The sequence below is a fragment of the Geotrypetes seraphini genome, chromosome 11 (genome assembly GCF_902459505.1).
Source record: "Geotrypetes seraphini chromosome 11, aGeoSer1.1, whole genome shotgun sequence".
In the NCBI taxonomy this organism is placed as follows: Eukaryota; Metazoa; Chordata; class Amphibia; order Gymnophiona; family Dermophiidae; genus Geotrypetes; species Geotrypetes seraphini.
Window position 1 is genome coordinate 96,244,437 of NC_047094.1, and position 14,058 is coordinate 96,258,494.

General features: G+C 42.5%; 1 long non-coding RNA gene across 2 annotated transcripts in view; it reads left to right on the forward strand.

The window, feature by feature from the left end:
* LOC117369014 overlaps positions 1-13,858 on the forward strand; it is a 99,140-nt gene extending 85,282 nt beyond the window's left edge. For both annotated transcript variants that reach the window (XR_004541060.1, XR_004541059.1), the window contains exons 3-4: positions 1,419-1,502; positions 13,106-13,858. This is a non-coding gene — a long non-coding RNA (uncharacterized LOC117369014). The remainder of the gene's footprint in view (positions 1-1,418; positions 1,503-13,105) is intronic.
* Positions 13,859-14,058: the final 200 nt, after the last annotated feature.

The following is a 14,058-nucleotide window of genomic DNA, read 5'->3' on the forward strand; positions in this document are numbered from 1 at the left end:
CCCACGGATCTTTGCCGACAGTCTTTTATTAATAACACTTCAGCTAAGGGAGCTCTGACAGACCCTAATTCTCCCTCCTTATGCTGAGAGTAAAAGTGGCACAGACCTCAAGTTAAAAGTTTTGCCACTTGTAGGGCTCCTTTTACTAAGCTGCAATAGCGGTTTTAGCGCTTGCTGAATTGCCCCGCGTGCTAGACCCTAACGCCAGCATTGAGCTGGCGTTAGTTCTAGCTGCGTAGCGCAGTTTTAGCATGCGCTAAAAACACTATCGCAGCTTAGTAAAAGGAGCCCTTAGTCTCAGCCTAGGGAGGGAGAAGCATTAGGGTCCATAAGAGCTCCCTTAGCTGAAGTGTTATTAATAAAAGACTGTCGGCAAAGATCCGTGGGGTCAGAAACGGCAACAGATACAGCGGTGGAATGAGGGGCTAAAGCGCGGACCTGAAGACATGAAATATGAAACCTCAGCTATCAATAAATGAAGATTTTTAAGGACGTGAGATTAAGATCCGCGTTTTACCCCTTCCCCAGTGAACAGTAGATTAGAAAAAAGGGCACTAGGTTGCAATCAAACTAGAATAAACAAAGAGGTCGAAGACAAAATATGTGCTCTGCTGTCCTTTGATGCATCTTGAGGGAAACCTCAGAAGGGTCAAGTAATAAAGATTGTGGGAATAAATCAAAAAGAGAAAATGTACTGTAACACCAGAGCAGAAGAGGTCTCTCTCTGACACTCCAGTGTCCTCAGACTAAATAGGTCCAGATTACCTACAATAGGAGAATCTGGTTGCCTCTCCCCACCTCAGCGCTTGAGACTGGCTTTTGAGACATCTGTATTGCTTCTGTAGGAACAGGAAGACACAGATAAAAGCTGAATTGCTTTACATGAACCTCTTTTCTCGACTTCATCAAGTATTCACCTCAAGTGCAGATTGTATGACAACTTCATTTTCCTTGTCGTCTCATGCACTGCTATTGTGATTAAAAATATTTTGGCGCCACTGAGGATCTAGTCCACTCCAAAGCTCTCTCCTATTTTATTAAATTTCTAATGTATTAAAGGTCTTTTTGTTTACTAGAGTGTTGAAAACATTTTTACATTCTCTAATGAGTGGGTACACTGACATAGATTTTCGCTAAGTAGATCAATATGTCCAGTGTTAATTTAACAACAAATAGCTTGTTTTCTGTAGAAATAAACAGGAAATTTAAAGTGGTCTTCGGCTTCTGCAGGCTTTACAGAATTCATGTGTTTTGCTAGAGGGTGAAACTACCTAGTTGAGTTACGATCTGAATTGCATTTAATATGTAAAAAGAAGTCTAGCAAATAAGAGGCATGTTTCGAAAAATCCAGGCTGCAGTGCTCTCCTCTGTGGCAGCTTCAGATGAACTGAATATTTTGTTGTTGTTTCTTTTTGAAGGGGAGGTCTTGGTTGCTGCTAAATGGATGCCTTTAATCTGCCAAAAATCTCTCTGTCTGCTGCTGGGTTTAGTCCCCTGTAAAGGTAAAGTGATAAACTATTTTTAATAGTATCACTCTTATTTATTTTTCTTTACTGTTCTCCCAGGGGAGCTCAGAATGGTTTACATGAATTTATTCAGGTACTCAAGCATTTTTCCCTGTCTGTCCTGGTGGGCTCACAATCTATCTAATGTACCTGGGGCAATTGGGGGATTAAGTGACCTACCCAAGGTCACCAGAAGCAGTATGTTTGAACCCACAACCTCAGGGTGCTGAGGCTGTAGCTTTAACCACTGCACCATTCTAGAAATCAAAATGTAGTAAAAGTGAGTCAAGTACAGGACAATCAAGCCATTGTGACATCACTGATGAGGTTGGCTCTTAGGCATTGGTGGAATGAGGCATTATGATGTCACAATACCAGCTCTGGTTATCAGAGGCTGAAGCTTTTCACACTATTTATTCAATTTTCTATACTGTTCTCCCAAGGGAGCTCACAACGGTTTACATGAATTTATTCAGGTACTCAAGCATTTTTCCCTCTCTGTCCTTGTGGGCTCACAATCTGGGGGAGGGGGATTAATTGACTGTCCTGGGTCACAAAAAGCAGTGTGGGTTTGAACCCACAACATCTGGCTGTTGAGGCTGTAGCTTACCAACTGAACTACGCTCTCCCCCTACTGGCCGGAGTGGAGTATGATTCTGCTTCTTATGGTGTTGGGAATTTTTATCCTTTGACCACAATCTTGGAAGAGTCTCACCCTTGATTGGTTTCTCTCTCACCTTTATTTTAACTTGCATTTATATTATATACATAGTTCACACAAATGAAATACAGTCAAACCTTGGAAAGCGAATAACATGGCTTGCGAGGGTTTTGCAAGATGAACAAAAATTTTATTAAATTTTAATTCGATTTTCCCCTGAACATATACCTCCACTTAATAAAATTTATTATTTGCCGAAAAAGAAAATTGAAGGAACCGACCCAGGTGCAGAGGAACGTTTGACAATAGACGCTCTAAATGTTACTGAACTATTAGAAACCACTCCTTCTGAATCCACAGAGAGGGCCACAATGTTCATATCTTTTATCTTCGAACAAAATATGAATGCAATTATGCGTTTGTATTTCCGAAATCCTCAACAAATGTTTCTGGGAAAGAAAGTATGGATTTTTCCAGACGTCGCAAGAACAACACAGGAGCAAAGAAAATTATTCTTAGCAATGAGAGCAGAGACTTTGACCCTTGGAGCGACATTCTTATTAGCATATCCATGCAAATGTTTGATTAAATATCAAGGTGTTAAATATGTCTACTATGCACCAGAACACCTACGCACCTTTTTAGATTTAAAAAATCTTGCTACCCGGAATGTTTAAGAGTAGGAAGAAAAGAGGGGGTTAAAGACTGTTAAGCCTTTCAAGATTATAGTTATTACTTATGCTTGTTATCTCTTCAATATATTCATCTCCTCCCTCTCCTGAGTTGGTGGTCTAAGAAAGAATGAATTTTTTCCTGATAGCAGTAAATGCGAGTTTGTTTAATTTGTTTCTTTTCTGTTTTACTTGTACAAGAAGAATATTCTTGTGAATTATGTAAAAATTTCAATAAATTAAAAAAAAAAAAAATAATAAATTTTAACTCGATAAACGAGCATTGTCTTGCAGTACGAGCACATGTCGCGCGTCACGTCATCAGAACACACAGTTGAAGCGCGCACATCTTACACTAAGCATGGCTGAATGTAATAAAAGTGTCACGCCCAATTTATCCACAGTTCAAGCACACACGACATACGCGCATCATACGCCGAGTGCGGCTGAATGTAATAGAAGTGTCACACCCAATTTACCCATAGCTCAAGCGCTCGCAGCATACAGTATTTTGTATTAAAATTTTTGGGTTGTGGAACAAATCGTCTGAGTTTCCATTATTTCCTATGCAGAAATTCGTTTTGATATAAGAGTGCTTTGGATTACAAGCATGCTTCCGGAACGAATTATGCTCACAAACCAAGGTTTTACTGTACTAAATAAAAAAAATAAAAAATACACGACGGAAAACTCGCCATGCAAGCAGTGAAACTAGAAAGCAACACCGCCAATTTACTGATTTCAGCGCCAAACTGCAGAACTTTCAGGAGGGAAATAAAAACCGGGTTGTTCAAGAAATATGTCAAAAACAAACTCCCGATACAACCAATATCCTCGATACAACCCGATACAACCAATATCCTCACAATATACTTCCGATACAACCAATATCCTCACCAGACGCCTAGGACCGGATTCTGCAAAATGTGTCCCGATTTTAGGAGCTGTAGGTGGCCTATAGCTGTCGAATCAGCCACTCGGGACACACATATAAAAAAAAAATGCCCCCCAGGCAGGCCGCCAATATTGAAGGTGCCTCCAGGAGCCTAGGGAGACCTGCAAGACCACCTAAACTCACCTAAGGGCCTTAGACGAACCTAGGCGCCTTACGCATCTCCCTAATAGAGACAGAGAGATGCTTACAATGTAGCCCAGCAAAATGCTGGCCTACATTGTAAGTAGATGTGGCCGCTATACTTATCACGGCAAGGGATCTCCCTGCCGCGATAAGTACAGCAACCACGGCTGCCTGTCTCCCCCTGATCACCGGCAGGAGGGTGCCCAACCCCTCCTGCTAGAAGGCCACCAACCCAACACCCCTATCGCCAGCATTAGGGTGCCCAACCTCTCTTGCCAGAAGGCTGCCCAAGTAACACCTTGATCACCTGCAGGAGGTTGTCCAACCCCTTCTGCCGGAAGGCCGCCCACCCAACACACCGATTACCGGCAGGAGGGTGCCCAACCCCTCCTGCCGGAGGACACCCCCCTCTGAACCCCCCCCCACGCTAATGCCCCCTATGCTAATACTGCCTCCCACGCTAACACCTCCCCCCCCCCCGATGACCCCGTAACCTCCCCCCAACTAACCTCTAAATTGTTGGTCAGCCGGACGGGTCTTACTACTGTCCAGCCGTCCGGCCCACCTTGTCGAAAGGAGGCAGGCTTGCCCCTTCCCAGCCCATCCCCACTAAGCCTAAGGCCTGATTGGCCCAGGCTCTAGAAGCCTGGACCAATAAGGCCGTAGGATTAGCGGGGATGGGTCAGTAAAGAGGCGGGCCCACCTCATTTCGACGAGGCGGGCTGGACGGACAGACGGCAGCAAGACCAGTCCGGTCGGCCAACAATTTAGAGGTTAGTTGGGGGGGGGAAGTTAGGGGGGGTCATTGTGGGGGTGTTAGTGCACGGGGTGGTGTTAGCGTAGGAGGGCATTAGTGTGCGGGAGGGGAACAGAGGGTGGGTATCCTCCGGCAGGAGGGGTTGGGCACCCTCCTGCTGGCAATCGGGGTGTTGGGTGGGCGGCCTTCTGGCAGGAGGGGTTGGGCACCCTCCTGCCGGTAATCGGGGGGAGACAGGCAGCCGTGGCCCCTATACTTTTCACGGCAGGGAGATCCCTTGCCGTGATAAGTATAGTGGCCGCGTCTACTTACAATATGGGGCAGCATTTTGCTGGCTTACATTGTAAGCATCTCTCCTTCTACTAGGGAGGCAGTAGGGCATGCCTGGGGAGCATTTTTTTTTTTTTTTTAAACGTGCGTCCCGATTGGCTGATTAGACAGCTGTATGATGCCTACAGCTGTCTAAAATTGGGATGCACTTTGCAGAATCCGGGCCCAAATGTTCCAACCAATAGCTTCCCTGTAATCTTCTGGAAATGACCAGAATCTTTTCCTTTTGTAATCCACCTAGAACCACAAGGTCTTGGCATAATAAAATAAACTAATGTAATGTAATCATAGTCCACATCAATGTGAAAAAACTATGAAAATACTGTATGTTACAAGAAATTTAAATTCAACAATTTAAACCCCAGCCTTTAATAATAATAATAATAATAACTTTATTTTTATATACCGCAGTACATCAAACAGTTCAGAGCGGTTACAGCAAAAATGAGACCACATACAAACAGCGATGTTACAAGAGGGATTCAAGAATACATCAACGAGGGTATAGAAGAACACCAGATTCATCTGGTGTGATATAACATTAGCTGAGCTGATGTCACCGGCTGGTAATATTTATTGAATGATGATGTGGGTAAAATGGGAGGGGGGACAGAGGGTGAGGGGAATATATGAGTTGTTATCAAGGGTCTGTAGAATAAGGATTGACAATTTGATAAGAGGAGGTAAGAAAGGGTTAATAGACAGAGCTTGTAAGAAAGAAAAATGATTAGGGAGGTTTCTAAGGTGATGGGGTGGAGCAGTCACGTGATTGGTTGGATGTTGTGGCAGGCTGGAGTGAATTCTGTGAGGAAAGGGGAACAGTAGAGTAGTCTCTTCAGGAAAAGATTATCCCTCCCTCCCATTTGTGCTGGTGTTATGTTTTGTGTCAGTGTTGTGGGGTGGGGTTGGGGGTGTACATATTATATGTCGACTTGGGTGGGTTTGGTGGAGCTTATGGGGTTGGGGGGAGGTGGTCGCAGCTTTGGGTGGGGCGGAAAATGGGGTTTGGCCCAGTTGGATCTGGGAGATGAGCAGTTAATAAATAAATAAATGTAACACTCGTAGGCGATACGGCTGCGAGGGGAAGCATGGCCTTGCGTCACTGTGGATCATGTTTGGGGGGAGGGGAGGGGAAGCATGGCCTTGCGTCTCCGTGGGCCATGTTTGGGGGAATGTTATAAATTTAAAGACTTAACGGGAGCTAGTTTCAACACCGAATAGCTCCCAGGTGGTGTGTGAAATATGCACTGGGGGTTTTGGACACAGATTGTATTGTAAGTGAAGATAATATTCAGATAGATAATAAAGCTGCGGCCAAATATTTATTCCAATAAAACTGAGTTGTGTGATTATTGATTGACGGTGATTAGCTTTCAGTTGCAGGTGAAGGGAATGCGAATGCTAATGTTAAAAATTAAATTTCTAAAAAATATAGGTTTTAACTGATCTTCTAAAAGTTTGTTAAGAGAAGGCATTTAAGATAAATTTGCTTAAAGATTTGTTCCATTTACCAGCTTGAAATGATAAGAGTTCTATCTAGCAACCACTTGTAAATACAACACTTTGGCTGGTTGCATTGGAGAGATCAAAATGGTATAGGAGATAACTTGGACCAGAACCATAGACAGGCAAACTTGAAGATAATTCTGGCTTCCACAGGTAACCAATGTGATTTTTTATAGTAGGGACTAACATGATCCATTTTCAGGCCAAAAATGAGAGGGACTGCTGCATTTTGAATAATGCATAGTCTCTTGATAGTTCTCTTAAAAGATCCCAAGTATATAATATTACAATAATCTAAGATACTTAGGGCTCCTTTTATCAAGCCGCGTTAGCGGGGTTAACGTGCGTGACTTTTCATCACGCGCTAACCCCTGCGTTGGCCAAAAGCTACCGCCTGCTCAAGAGGAGGCGGTAGCGGCTAGCGCGGCCAGCGGTTTAATGAGTACTATTACGCGCGTTAAACCGCTAGCGCGGCTTAATAAAAGGAGCCCTTAGAATCAAAGACTGGACTAATTATCTGAACTGAAAAAATAATTTCAGTTTAACTGATACATATATACTAGCAAAACGCCCACAAATATATAGAAGTCCTTTTTCTAAGATGCATTAGGTTCTAACTCACGCCTTACCTAAAGATGCACTCAGTCATCCTGTGGTAATTTCTAAATGTGCACATGCAAAAAAAGTTTCTGTTTTTTTCTAGGGGCGTGACAGGGGCAGAGTGGGCATTCCTGTGCTAAACAGTTAGGGCCCATTTCTATAAACATAGAAGTTGAGGAACGTGATACATGGCGCATATCAATCATGCGTTAAGCACCGTTTATAGAACCTTATGCACCCCCCTATTTCTGACAGGGTTTTCTTGGCCTAAATACCAGTGCCTAAGTTAAGAGCTTACCAATACCTACATGCAAAACATGCCCAAGATTCACCCATGATCCACCTTTAACCATGCCCACTTTCTGGTAGTCGCCTTGGACTTAGCGCTTAGTTAAAGTAGTAGGCACCTTACTGAGTTAAGCACCTAGAAAGCAATTCATTTTAAGCTAATTTTGAGCCAATTATCTTCCTTCCACCAGGTTTCAGAGATGCCTATTATATCTATCTTTTCATTTAGTGCAACTATTTTAACTTTCCCATCGTGTTTCCTAGGCTTCTGGCATTTGCACACAGACATTTCAAACAGTGTTTGTCATATCCATTTACAATTTGCTCAGCAGTTGGAATAGATAATTTGCAATCTTTAAAATTAGTCTGCTCTGTATTTAAGGAAACCTGGTCTACGGTGGCCTGTATTGCAATCTCACTATCAGGATGCTCTGTCTTCCCTTGTCCTGAACCATGCTCTTTTGAGTGACTGTTAGTCCTCCCCCAGTTTCTAGTTTAAAAGCTGCTCTATCTCCATTTCAAATGTTGACACCAGCAACCTGGTTCCATCACATTCATACATCAAGTGGGCTTAACTTTGACATTCAGCTCCTGTTTTGCATTTTGCAGATAATAGGAATACTGTTTATTGACCTTGTTTGGACTCCTGATAAAGGCTTTGTTTTGAGTCTTGCTTGTGTATTTCTGCAATACACAATTGGTTTGATTAAATCCCATTTGTATCCTACTGCATCTTGTTCCTCTTGGATTTCTGATGTACCTGCTTATATCTACATCTGCCTTGAGGGAGAAAATTTGTGCATTATTGGGGCTGGTTCTGAGTGCCTATATTATAAAGACACATAGGTGCTTTTTAAAAGAGTTTTTAATAAGGCACCTTTTTTGATATTCCATATAAGGTACCTTGTAATAAACCAAGATCATATTAGATCCTATACAGTTTCTCTCTCATGACTCACAAATTATACCATTTCTCTCTCATGGCTCACAAATTATACCATACTGAAATTTCTGTGTATTATGGCATTTGTACAAATTGATTACAGGCAATTTTTTCTGAGTTCCATTTCAGTTAGATTGGGTATGAAGATGTAGATTAAATTGTGGATTAAGTTGTGTAATTGTCCTGTTACTTCAATTGGCTGCACTCGGTAAAAAAACCTATAAGGTCCCAAAAAGAGTGTGTAGTTTATTCGAGGTGAAAGATACAGTATGCAAATGTATAAAGAAGCCAGTGACTGAGCTGATCTAACCAGAACTGCAGTCTTAAGTACAAATTGTATACTGATGTTTAGTTTTAATGCAAAAAACCCCAAAACAAATCCCTAATACAGGGGTATCCAATGTCGGTCCTCGAGGGCCGCAGTCCAGTCGGATTTTCAGGATTTCCCCAATGAATATACATAAGGTCTATTTGCATGCACTGCTTTCATTGAATGCTAATAGATCTCATGCATATTCATTGGGGAAATCCTGAAAACCCGACTGGATTGCGGCCCTCGAGGACTGACATTGGACACCCCTGCCCTAATAGTAATATAGTGAAAATATCACAACTGTTCTATCAAAAAATTGTAATCTAAAAACAAAAAAGGAGAACCAGACATATCATCATGAAACCACCCCAAAATAATACAAAAATGCGAATATTATAAATGCGTGCGAGAGTCCTCAGTTCACGGAGCCAGTTTCAAAAACAAGCATCTTCGCTGGGGCCTTACTTGTAGAGCTTAGCCCATGCAAGCACCCCCCTACTGACCCTAACGTGGGATGTTGGTGGCCTTGTTTCCCCCACACATAATAGCCTCCTTGGGATGGCTCTTTTTACCATGGCCAAATCATTCTAAGAGCTCACGTTCACTGTTCACTGTTCTAGGAGGGAGAGTTGGTTTCAATTGAAGGGAAACAGGAAGATTTCAGCAAAATTTCCTTTTTGTTGCATTTTGAAAACAAAACAAAGGAAAAATAAATAAAGTTACATGCAGTGTCATTTCCTTTTCAGTACTGCCCCACGCGGTGCTTGAACCTGTTACTCCTTTCCCCGCCAAAACAACCCATCATCATCAAAAATTTAAAAACTAAAGTTTTTGGGCCCACTCCGTCCCCAATTCCTGTTAGCTCATCAATGGGATCCAGAATTTGAAATGGAGCAGGTGTGATGCATTGGTCAACTCTGAAGAAGCCATCCTTTTGTTGTACAGATTCTTTGTGACTTACTGTTGAAAAAATGCTCCTTTTTCCCCCCTACAATTTTCTCTGTTTCATGGAAGCATGATGTGAAATTCCATTCCCAGCTTTAGGTGGCACAAATCCTGAGTGAACCTTACCTGAATTAACTTGTGACCTCCTGCCAGCAGTCGGCAACAGGCTCCGTAAAGCTAGAAGGCTCTCCTTAATCCATTGTATGCCTTCTTCTGCCTGTGACATTTGTATATAACTAATGTGACCATTTATTTTTTTCATCAAAACGGGACATCTACTAATTGTCAGTCCTTCCCCAAATCCCGACCTAGCCCCGCCCCCAATCCCACCCCCAATTACTTCCATTCATTTTTCATGTACACATAATATCTTATTAATTCATAATGGTAACCATAAAATTAAAAAAAACAAAAACACAAAACACACTATACTAAGAGAAAATGTTAATTATCATTTATATTTGGTGGGTTTTCAAAGATGTCAAGGCAGATGACTTTAAAATATGCAATGTCACCTCAGTAACTATAGAAAAATAGACTAATATAGTGCAAAATATAGACAGTAGATATAAATTCTCAAAACTGACACATTTTGATCACTAAATTGAAAATAAAATAATTTTCCTACCTTTGCTATCTGGTGATTTCATGAGTCTCTGGTTGCGTTTCCTTCTGACTGTGCATCCTTTCTTTCATTTCTTTCTTTCTGCACTCGGACCCAACAATTGTCCCTTTCTATTCCCTCCCTCCTTCCTTCCTATGTCCTTAGTACCCCCAGTGCCCCTTCCCATGTCCTTAGTGCCCCTTCCCATGTCCTTAGTGCCCCTTCCCATGTTCTTAGTGTCCCTTCCTGTGTCCTTAGTGCCCCTTCCCATGTCCTTAGTGCCCCCAGTGCCTCCTTCCCATGTCCTTAGTGCCCCCAGTGCCTTCTTCCAATCTCCTTAGTGCCCCTTCCCATGTTCTTAGTGCCCCTTCCCATGTATTTAGTGCCTCCAGTGCCTCCTTCCCATGTCCTTAGTGCCCCCAGTGCCTCCTTCCTATGTCCTTTTTTTTTTTTTTTTATTTATTTATACTTTTACAAATTAACATGTCAATCAGTGCTTGAAGGAAATATAACAATCCAATAAGAAAAACAATTATTAATTATAAAATAATGCCACATAGTAACTATGAGTAAAGTCCACAATCTGAGAGGAGAAGGAATCAATCACTTCCAAGGGTAGTTGGTTTCAAGAAATAAACTAAATTAATACAATACAAATAACAGAGTGCAGTTGGAGTTATTTAACTAATGGCCTGCTGGGTAGATTCCATGGAGGTATCTGGAATTCTTGTGGTTACTTTACCTTCAAGAAAAAACTGCAATTGATCGGGTTCATAAAAAATATATCTATTACTCTGATAAGTAATGCAACATTTACAGGGGAAACGTAATTGAAAAGTTGCCCCTAAACTCAAAACAGACTGACGACAAGCCAAAAACTTCTTACGTCTGGCTTGTGTCCACTTAGATACATCAGGAAATATAGAAATTTTGAATCCATGAAATCCCACCTTTTCAGTCCTATAGAATAGACGAAGAATTGATTCTTTATCTTGAAGAAAGACAAAAGTTACCAATAAAGTAGCTCTAGTCATTAAATCTTCTTGCGATGTCTCCAGCATACCAGTGAGATCCAATTCTCCCGGTATAGCGTTCCCTTTATCTTTATCCTCCTTTGGTAAATTTAAGTAATATATCTTTTGTAATGGTGGCATGTTATTTTCAGGAAATTTCAAAACAGTATTCAAAAAAGAATGAAATAAATCCCTAGGAGATTGAAACTTGGAAACAGGAAAATTTAAAAGTCTCAAATTTAGGTTCCTATTAGCATTTTCCAAATTTTCAATTTTCCTAGCAAGTAAAGCTTTCTCCTTAAGTTGTAAATTAGTAGTAATCTTCCCATCTGCCACAGATTTCTCCAATTTATCCATTCTAAGAGACTGTTGCTGGAGTTTCTCTTCAAAAGTTTTAAATTTAGTATTAGTATTTTGTGTGGAAAGTACAATTTGGGAGCATACCTTATGTAAAGTCTCCATAGCGCTCCATAATGCCTCCATGTCAATCACCGCTGGTTTAATCAGGGGAGCAGGGGGAGCTATTCCGGGGGACTCCACCATAGGATCCATCTCCACCTTCCCCGCTTCCCGCTGACTTTCAGGTCCTCCGGTTTCCAATGCTGACTGTAAGGAAGTCAGCAAGCTGTGGTTTCCATCCGGGGTCAGGGGTGAGACCTGCAGCGCCGCCGGAGACATCAATTCCGGCGCTTCCTGTGCGTCTGAGGGCGTCCCCGACATCATCCCGGGACGCGGAGGAACTCCGGGCCCAAAGGGGCTAAGCGAAACGTCGCCTTCCAAGACCGAGGTCTGCCCTCCTCGGTCAGCGGATGCGCCCTCTCCAACTGGGACGACATAAGTTGTTATTGCCGTTTGCCGAGTCAGTGAAGTGGAAGAGGAGGCAGGAAGCACACTCCTCTGCTTACCCCTGCGCTTAGGCATAGCAGGTAAATTTCTATAAGAAAGAGTTGAAAAATTGAAAAAAAATGCCAAACAGAGCAGGAGCCACTTGGTAGCTCGACTCACTCCGACGCCATCTTGATTCTCCTTCCTATGTCCTTAGTGCCCCTTCCCATGTCCTTAGTGCCCCCAGTGCCTCTTTCCTATGTCTCCATCACTGCCTTCAAGCCTTTGTCCCACCCCCCTCCCCCGAAGCCTGCCTGCCTGCTTACCTCCCTGCCTCACCAAAGCCAGCTTGCCTGCCTACCACCCTCCCTCCCTACTGCACCAAAGCCAGCCTTCCTCCTTCCCTTTCTCCAGCGCCCGATTCAACCCCCACCCCCCGGTCCGCCACTGCTACCGCTGCTTGCCGCCCAGAAGCCTTCTTTCTAATGTCAATTCTGACGTTGGAGAGGAAGTTCCGAGCCAGCCAATCACTGCCTGGCTGGCCTAGAACTTCCTCTCTGATGTCAGAATTGACGTCAGGAAGAAGGCTTCTGGGTGGCAAGCTGCGGCAGCGGAATGGTGGGGAGAAGGGGGTAGTTTGAATTGGCGCTGGAGGGAGGGAAGGAGAGAGGCTGGCTTTGGCGTGGCAGGGAGGGAGGGGAAGCGATCACCTGTCCCATTGTCCCCACACACAGCTTCAGGACGCTGCCCTGAAAACGAGATATTTCGGCATCCCAAAGCTGTGTGTGGGGACAACGGGACCGGGGATCCGGGGATCTAAAAACAGGACGGTCTTGTTCAAAATGGGACTTATGGTCACCTTATATATGTATATAACTCCAATTTTGGTTTGGCCTCTTTGCCAGAATTTGGTCTGCACTTTTCGGTGTCATTGCACTGCATTTTCAATTTTTTCTCTGCAGAAGCCTTTTCCGCTTTTACCACACCCCTACTCAGTTTTATCTTTGTATCCATTCAGTTTTCCTGGTGAATTCTTATGTGCTTGTGTTATCTGCCTTCTTTCCAGGTTTCACTGACACCCTACCCCGGGTTCTAGATTTTTGGGCAGCTAAGTTTTGGTAGCTGCCAGTAATGGAGGGTTCAAGTCGAAGTGAAGGCAGCTGCTACCGATAGAAGACTGCCTATTCTATGGAATTTGACTCCTGCTGTTCCTGGGTCCTCTTTATGAATAAGAACTGTTTTGCCTGCAATGAAGCATTTGTTCATTTCACATGATTATTCATATGAATTCACCATAATTGTCATTACAGACATATTTCTACATCAAATGGATCAGAGTGATCATCTGTTAGGCATAGTAGGGGATCTTGAAGATGGAAGGAGGGACAGCATGAGGGAGGAAAGGCTTGGGAAGGATGGAAGGATAAAGGATAGAATAAAACTGTAAAAGAACATTGCCTTTTCCCTTCTTTCTTGCTAAGATTACCATGAAATATTTGTTTATCAAGTGTTTGGGCCCTTTGTTGAGAAATTATTAGGTAGATATATTCCATAAATGGCTGGTTGGCTGCCTTTTCTTGGATGGCTGCTTTCCAGAAGCAGGTTTTATTCACAGTTGGAGGCCCTTGTGCTTTGTTGCAGAGGTCAGTAGGGATCCGAGTTTTAGCTTTTTATCATGCAACACAATCTGTAGTTACAAATTATGAAATCTTTCTGTATGAGAAAAGCTGTTTTTGAGGTAGTTGTTTCAAAAACATTATGTTACCATGCATTTTCATGTATTTATAACAAATACTAATAAAGACTGGCCAATAGTCGATGCAGCTGAAGGAGAAATCATGGTGGAGGATTTTTTTTTTTTTTATTATTATTTATTTATAGAATTTTATAATATTACCAAGCATATACATCTTGTACAGTAAAGTGCGATCAATAACATAATAAACTAAGTTTCCAAAATTGAAATATACCATAATGCATAGTTAAATTTAAAAATAATGGATCCAAGATGGCCGCTGC